The sequence below is a fragment of the Ascaphus truei genome, chromosome 2, assembly GCF_040206685.1.
Source record: "Ascaphus truei isolate aAscTru1 chromosome 2, aAscTru1.hap1, whole genome shotgun sequence".
NCBI classification, from domain to species: Eukaryota; Metazoa; Chordata; class Amphibia; order Anura; family Ascaphidae; genus Ascaphus; species Ascaphus truei.
The window spans coordinates 38675628-38682294 of record NC_134484.1 but is presented as its reverse complement, the minus strand read 5'-3'; the positions used below and the strand labels follow the sequence as shown (position 1 = coordinate 38682294).

The 6667-nt window shown below is 40.1% G+C and overlaps 1 long non-coding RNA gene across 1 annotated transcript in view; it reads right to left on the bottom strand.

Moving 5' to 3' along the window:
* LOC142488490 (uncharacterized) overlaps nucleotides 1-2741 on the bottom strand; it is a 48708-nt gene extending 45967 nt beyond the window's left edge. The window contains exon 1 of the long non-coding RNA XR_012799436.1: nucleotides 2557-2741. This is a non-coding gene — a long non-coding RNA (uncharacterized LOC142488490). The remainder of the gene's footprint in view (nucleotides 1-2556) is intronic.
* Between the last annotated feature and the right edge of the window lie 3926 nt (nucleotides 2742-6667).

The window sequence follows — 6667 nt, the reverse complement described above, 5'->3', positions numbered from 1 at the left end:
ATCATGAGCATTTTTCTATCTGCACTAGCAGATTCTTGCTATCTGTTCAATTTGAACAGCAGATTCGTTTGTCCTGTTTGTTTTATTCTGCTAGGCAACATAAAGATATATAAACTCCCTTCACTGAGAAATCGCCGAATCCTTTGAGAAAGTCACCTGTGTGTGTCGAAACGTGTCAGGAACGTCACTGCATCATCACGCATAAGTCTGACTTGGTCTGGGCGTTTGGAGAGACCACGAGGATTCCTGGCAGTGAGCCCACAGCAGGACTACAATACTTTGTTGCAGGTTCCAGTTTATGATTGCCCAGCTAAACAGACGTCCACACTCATTCAGTGAGTCTACATCTTTTGGACGGCGATCCCGGAGCAGTACCACTGTCGGTAATATATATTATTCACAACTGCTTAATTTAACTCTTATCTTTGTAAGTGTAACTGTTTCCTCCCCCCTTTCTATCCTTTCCCTCATTAAATTAACTATTTTACGCTATGGGGCGTGCACTTTCTTCTTCTTTGTTGTTTTAGGTTTACCTGAAGGGATGTGGTTCATCCTTTGAAAGCAGCTTGGACACCAACAGCGTCACTATTTCCACTGAGATATTCTCTTGACCAGGACTTGATCGCTGGACCGGTCTTTTTATGTTTTATGTTGTCTTAGTCTTGTTTGTCACAATTCACTTGTAATAGATTATTAGTGGTAATTTACCTCTTAAATTATATATTTACCACTGATATTATTAATAGGTTAGTATTGTTTAATCAATCCACATATTAATTTTCACATTGTACATATTTTTTTCACATTTATATAATTATTAATTACACAATATAGATGTTATAATATTTGGCGCTATATTTTCCCTTTTTATATAATTACACCATTTAGTTCTATTTATTCCATTTAATTAAATGTACATCTAAATGTACAGTTCCATGCTAGTGAAGGTCTTAGGCTGCGCTTATAGTGCCGGCAACAGCAACGCGACGTCGCGTCAAAACAAATGCATTGCCCCCGTCGCGTGCGAGTGAGGAAGCCGTCCAATCGGCGAACGCGTTGCTTCTTCTGCTCTTGCTTTGCTCGAAACCTGTTCCTGTTTTGTCCCACGGAGGCTTCCGTAGAAAGTCTCTTCAGCAGCATCTGCAGCCGGGCAGATTAGTTCCAGCTATCTGCACCCCGGACGCAGGGCCGGAGCGGGTTACTGCGAGACTGAATCACACGGAGGAGCCAGGGGATTTTATTTGATGTGAGTGTGATAATATTTTTATTGTTTTTATACACAATAAATATCTCTTTTTGCCTACTGCTAAGACTGTGCCTCACTTATCCCCACACACCGCTGAATCGGAGAGTAACATTGCTGAACACAAACAAGAGAGGAGCACAGATCAGCTATAGCCCTGCATGGGAGAAACCAGATGCAATTGACCAGGAATCACCCTGGACAGACTGACTCCACCTTAAAGACATCTGCCCTGCACCCTTACTCACACTGGGCCGTGTGAGTATTTACATTAGTATATAGACACCCTTGAAGATCCCCCCAGCACTCATTTGTGGAGGGGTCAATATTCAGTCATAAAGATACCTATTTTGGATTGTATTTACACACGGCCGTGTAAGTATCTATAGTATTTTACTGTATACTATTATCTTCTAGTTCCTGTCCCAATCCCACTACATTGGGTTTATTCTATGCATGTTTTTTCGTCGTTTATGGATGTATATCTACTGATCCCTCGCTCCCCCTACTCCATTTGTAGCCTTAGGTTAACCACAATGCAGTGAGTGACTGTATTTTTAAATGCATTATTATAATCTGGGAAGAACATACCCATATGAGAAGGAAATCGTGATGCCTATTAAAATCCCTGCAGATCATTCTTTCCAGATTCGTGACAAATAAAAGAGAAATTGCTCTTGGAAGAGCACGGCATTGAGTATTTCTCAGAATTTAGCAGGCTGCAGCATGATGCAGAAATTACTCATAGGACAAAATGGACAGAGCAATATGTCACACCAGATGAAAGGAAGCAATTTAGTGTTGCTTTTCAAGTCCTCAATTGTACAGTGTGCCTACTTATTATTTGTGCATCAGTGATTCCAGCAACATGAGAGAAAAGCTACAGCAATGAGCCTTGGCCACAGACATAATATGATTTAATTATTCTCTGTTACGTATATTAGACTTTTATACAAAAGATAATTAGTCAATGTGGTAAAGAATTTAAATAAAAGCATAGTATTGCATGCTACTATATGTGTATTGTAGCATGTTTAATTAAAAATTGCCTATGGCAAGCAGTTTATCGACTTATTAATCCCCACGTATGGTACAGGTATGCTATCTGATTCTGAAAGGGTGATTATTCTGAGATATATGGAGCAACCATTGAGTGTAGAGAGTGATTCTACATATTAAGAGAGTTATACTGATAAAGTCTAAGGGGCCTATTCATTTAAGTGAGAGATTAGCAGCTCAACATTGTCTTAAATAATTTAATTAATATGTATGTGTGGCAAGGTTTCCCTCTGAGCTCCCCATGCCGCCGTTACCGTCCGATCCACTGCGGAGGGGTGCGGTGCAGCCGGTGGTCGCCAGTGGTTGAGGGGAGGCAGGGATAAGTGCCGGTAGCTGCGGGGTGTAGTTGCAGGCATTGCGGGCAGTCAGGCAATGTGATCAGGTCGCCGAGAGCTCCCGGCGGCTCCCTTTGCAGGGCGCCGCCATTTTGGTAATGATTGGTGCATGCACGAAATGCATCGCGCATGGGCCAAGTGCCTTAACATGCGGGGGTCATTACAGAAGCACGCACATGCTCAGTAGGGCTACAGGATAGGCAGCCATTAGAAGGGAAGCTCTTCAAGGAACTACAGCTCCCTGAAGCCACAGGGAGGGATACCACATGGCACCCCACAACCAATAGGCTGCAGTATTCCCCTACTGAGAACTGGATACATTTCGTGCACTGGGACATGCCAGGCAGTCGGAGCTGGGACAGCAGAAGTACCCTTCTGTGGATCCTATCTTCTGCTGTTGCTTCACTGGGTGTGGGATCACCAGGCAGGTACCTCAATTCGACAAGTGCACCAACTATACACACGCTAGTGGGGCAGCGCTGTCTCACACACTTGGGTGGGTGGCTACTTGTGGACACTAGGGTGGTTGAGTGCCCAAGGGCCCCTCAATACTTTGGGGACTATATCTATCCAGCGTGGACATGAAGAAGGAGAAAGAAGATGCAAGAAAGAAGATTTTTGTACCTGATTCTGATCTTCAAGGAGGATGGCGTTGGATTGCAGTGGATGACGTCGCTGGTCGAGAGCTTCCTGATACACCGGGATTCGGAGGGTGAAGACTTCTAAAGGTAAGATAAATATTGAATGTTTGTAATTGTCTTTTTTCAGGTTTTTTGATTGTATTTATTTTTATGTTTTTCATTGCCCATTGACTGCTAATGTATTAATCTGTGCCCCTTTAGGGTACAGATAAATAAAGTGACAGTAACTGCATTTTTTGTCAAATGCTTGTTTACAATTGATTGTTACTTTTTCTATTTCTGATTATTGTGTTCGCTAAATTGTTTGGTATTTGCATTGCTTGTTTTTATTACATTTTAGGATTGGTTAGCGGTTTTATTTCTTGAATCGTTTTGTTGGTTAGGTGTGTATTTAATTGTATTCTAGTATTTTGGCATAACATCATTTTTATTCATTTGTGGTTTTGGTGTTAGAATAATTTTATTTATGTGTAGTTGAGGCTTTTTAGTTATTTTATTGTGTGGTGTATAGGTGCTTGTGTATTTCTTTAATTGTTGTGTATTGTTGTGATTCATGAAAGGAAACAGGTTTTTGGGGGTGCTTAAAGACAATGATATGACCCAAATTATTGAGGAATCAACCAGGAGAGGGGCAATACTGGATTTGGTAATATCAAGCAATGTAGAAATAATAGCAAATATTCAAGTCATGGACCATTTGGGTAACAGTGATCATAACATGGTCTCATTTGAAATAAATGATCGAAAAACAGATTACTTGGGTTCAACAAAGACCTTAAACTTTAGAAAGGCAGATTTGAGTAAACTGAGAACTAATCTACAAGTAATACATTGGGATGATGTTTATGCAGGGAAAAATATAGAAGATAAATGGGCAGTCTTTAAAACATTATTAGAAAAGCACACTTATCAGTGTATACCCTTGGGTAATAAGTATAAAAGAAATAAGTCAAAACCAATGTGGCTTAATAAACAGGTAGGGGAGGAAATGGACAAGAAGAGGAACGCGTTCAGATTCTTAAAGTCAGAAGGGACGGAGACATCGTATCAGAATTATAAAGAATGTACTGTAGCAAAAATTGCAAAAGGGCAATCAAATTAGCAAAAATAGATAATTAACAAAGGATTGCAATAGAAAGTAAGATCAACCCTAAAAAGTTCTTTAAGTACCTTAATAACAAAAAAATCAGAAAAGAAAATATAGGACCCTTTTAGTGTGAGAGGGGCAGGCTGCTTATTGGAGATAAGGAAAAAGCAGAGGTATTAAAAAAATGATTTGCCTCTATGTTTACCAGGGATGAATCAATTTCAAAAGTAGTGCCGAAGAAGGACATCATAACCTCCATATTAATGAACAATTAGTGAACTGAGGAACAAGTTCATAGACGGCTTGAAAAAATTTAAGTAAATAAGGCACCTGGCCCGATGTCATAAATGCAAAAGGACTGACAGAGCACTGCGACCAATGTAAGTATAGTACCCACATAATAAACCTGTATATTACAGGTGGTGCTATATTTAAAAAAGGGAGCTAGATCACAACCGGGGAATTACAGACCTGTAAGCCTGACTTCAATAGTGGGGAAACTATTTGAAGGTTTACCCAAGAAAGAGAACACAGGAGCGCACCAAGGTAAGGAAAATTGTATTTGACAGGTACAAATAGCAAACAAGTAGTAACTTACATATAAGTAAAATTCAGTCCGTGTATGGGTCAGTCAGGCTCTTCGACACATCGGCAATGTAGTGGAATAGATAGGGGAAGTGCTGGTATGGTAGATTTCAGTCCCGCGTGCTGGAACTAAGCCGGTCGCACTCTATGAGAGCTCACTTCCGGGTTCATGCGGGTTCATGCGCCGTTGTAATACTGTGAAAATTGTGATGGCAGATACAACTGATTTATTCAAAAAAAGGTTGGGCATCTTTTAGAAAGGAAAGGTATACAGGGATATACCAAATAAGTAACCATGGGAAGAATGTTGATCCAGGGAGTAATTTGATTGCCAATTCTTGGAGTCAGGACGGAATTTATTTTTCCCCTTATGAGATTTCATTGGATGATATGTCCCTGGGTTTTTTTGTTTGCCTTCCTCTGGATCAATAAGTAAGTATAGATATAGGGAAAAGTATCTGTTGTCTAAATTTAGCATAGGTTGAACTTGATGGACGTATCTTTTTTCAGCCTCATCTGCTATGTAGCTATGTAACTATGTAACTATGATTTTATTTATAGGTTGGGCATTGTCTGCTATAGTGTCTTATCATGCCCATATTATATGGGTATAATGTACCAATGTGACAACCAATGGGTAGAGGGTGTGGGTACTTGTGCCAAGGTGGGTGGTTAGGCCTCCCGGGTGGGTAGCAGGTGAAGGTGGGTTAACCCCTTAATTACTATAGTGGTTATTAACCGCTAAGGTGATTAAAGGGTTAGGGGCAATTACATTGTATTTTTTCTTCACCTCAATCATGAGCAATTCAGTTTTCACGAGTAAATCACTTAGAGGCACTAACTTAGAATCAGTCTTCACTGAAGGACTTATAGATATAGTTATAGACCATGAAATAGAGAGTCTAGATACCCAATTTTTCTCATTAGAGGAGATTCTAATAAATAAGATGAAACAATGGTGGGGTATGGTTACGTGGGAGAAATACCCAGAACAAAAGAGGAGCCTACGTATTATTAAAACACCTACAGTACATTTGAATCTGAAGATACTCAATTTGCACTTCTTCTCTTCTTATCCATTCAGTCGAGTACGACTCTCGGCCACTCTATGGATCAGTGATCTCCATGTCTTTCGATCTCTCACGACTTCTTTCAATTCTGCTATGTTCATTCCAGTATCTTTCTTGATGGTATCTAGCCAGCGAGTTCTTGGATGGCCTCTTCCTCTTTTGCCACCGACCATTCCAAGCATGACATCCTTCTCAAGCGACTTGCTTCACATTATGTGACCAAAGTAGGAGAGCTTTTGCCTTGTTATCTTGGCCTCCAGTGAGATTTTCGGTTTGATCTATTCCAGAACTGCTTGGTTCGTTATTCTGGCTGTCCACAGAATGCGTAGTAGACGTCTCCAGCACCACAGTTCCAATGCATCAATCTTTAAACAGAAAAAAATCTTTACAGATAACAAAGATTATGACACCAATAAGCAAAGGAATTGGAAGCCAGAAAAGATTTAATTTAACAATGATTCAATTAAGGCCAACAAATTTGAGGCTGAACAGAAAGACACTTATCACAAAGCCACATCAAGATGACAACCCCCTCTCAACAGACATTTTAATAGACCACAGAATTAAAAGTATCAATATAGTAGAGATGGGCATTTTAATAGACCTTTGAGAGAGCTTTTAATCAGCACGAAAGACGTTTTAATTCT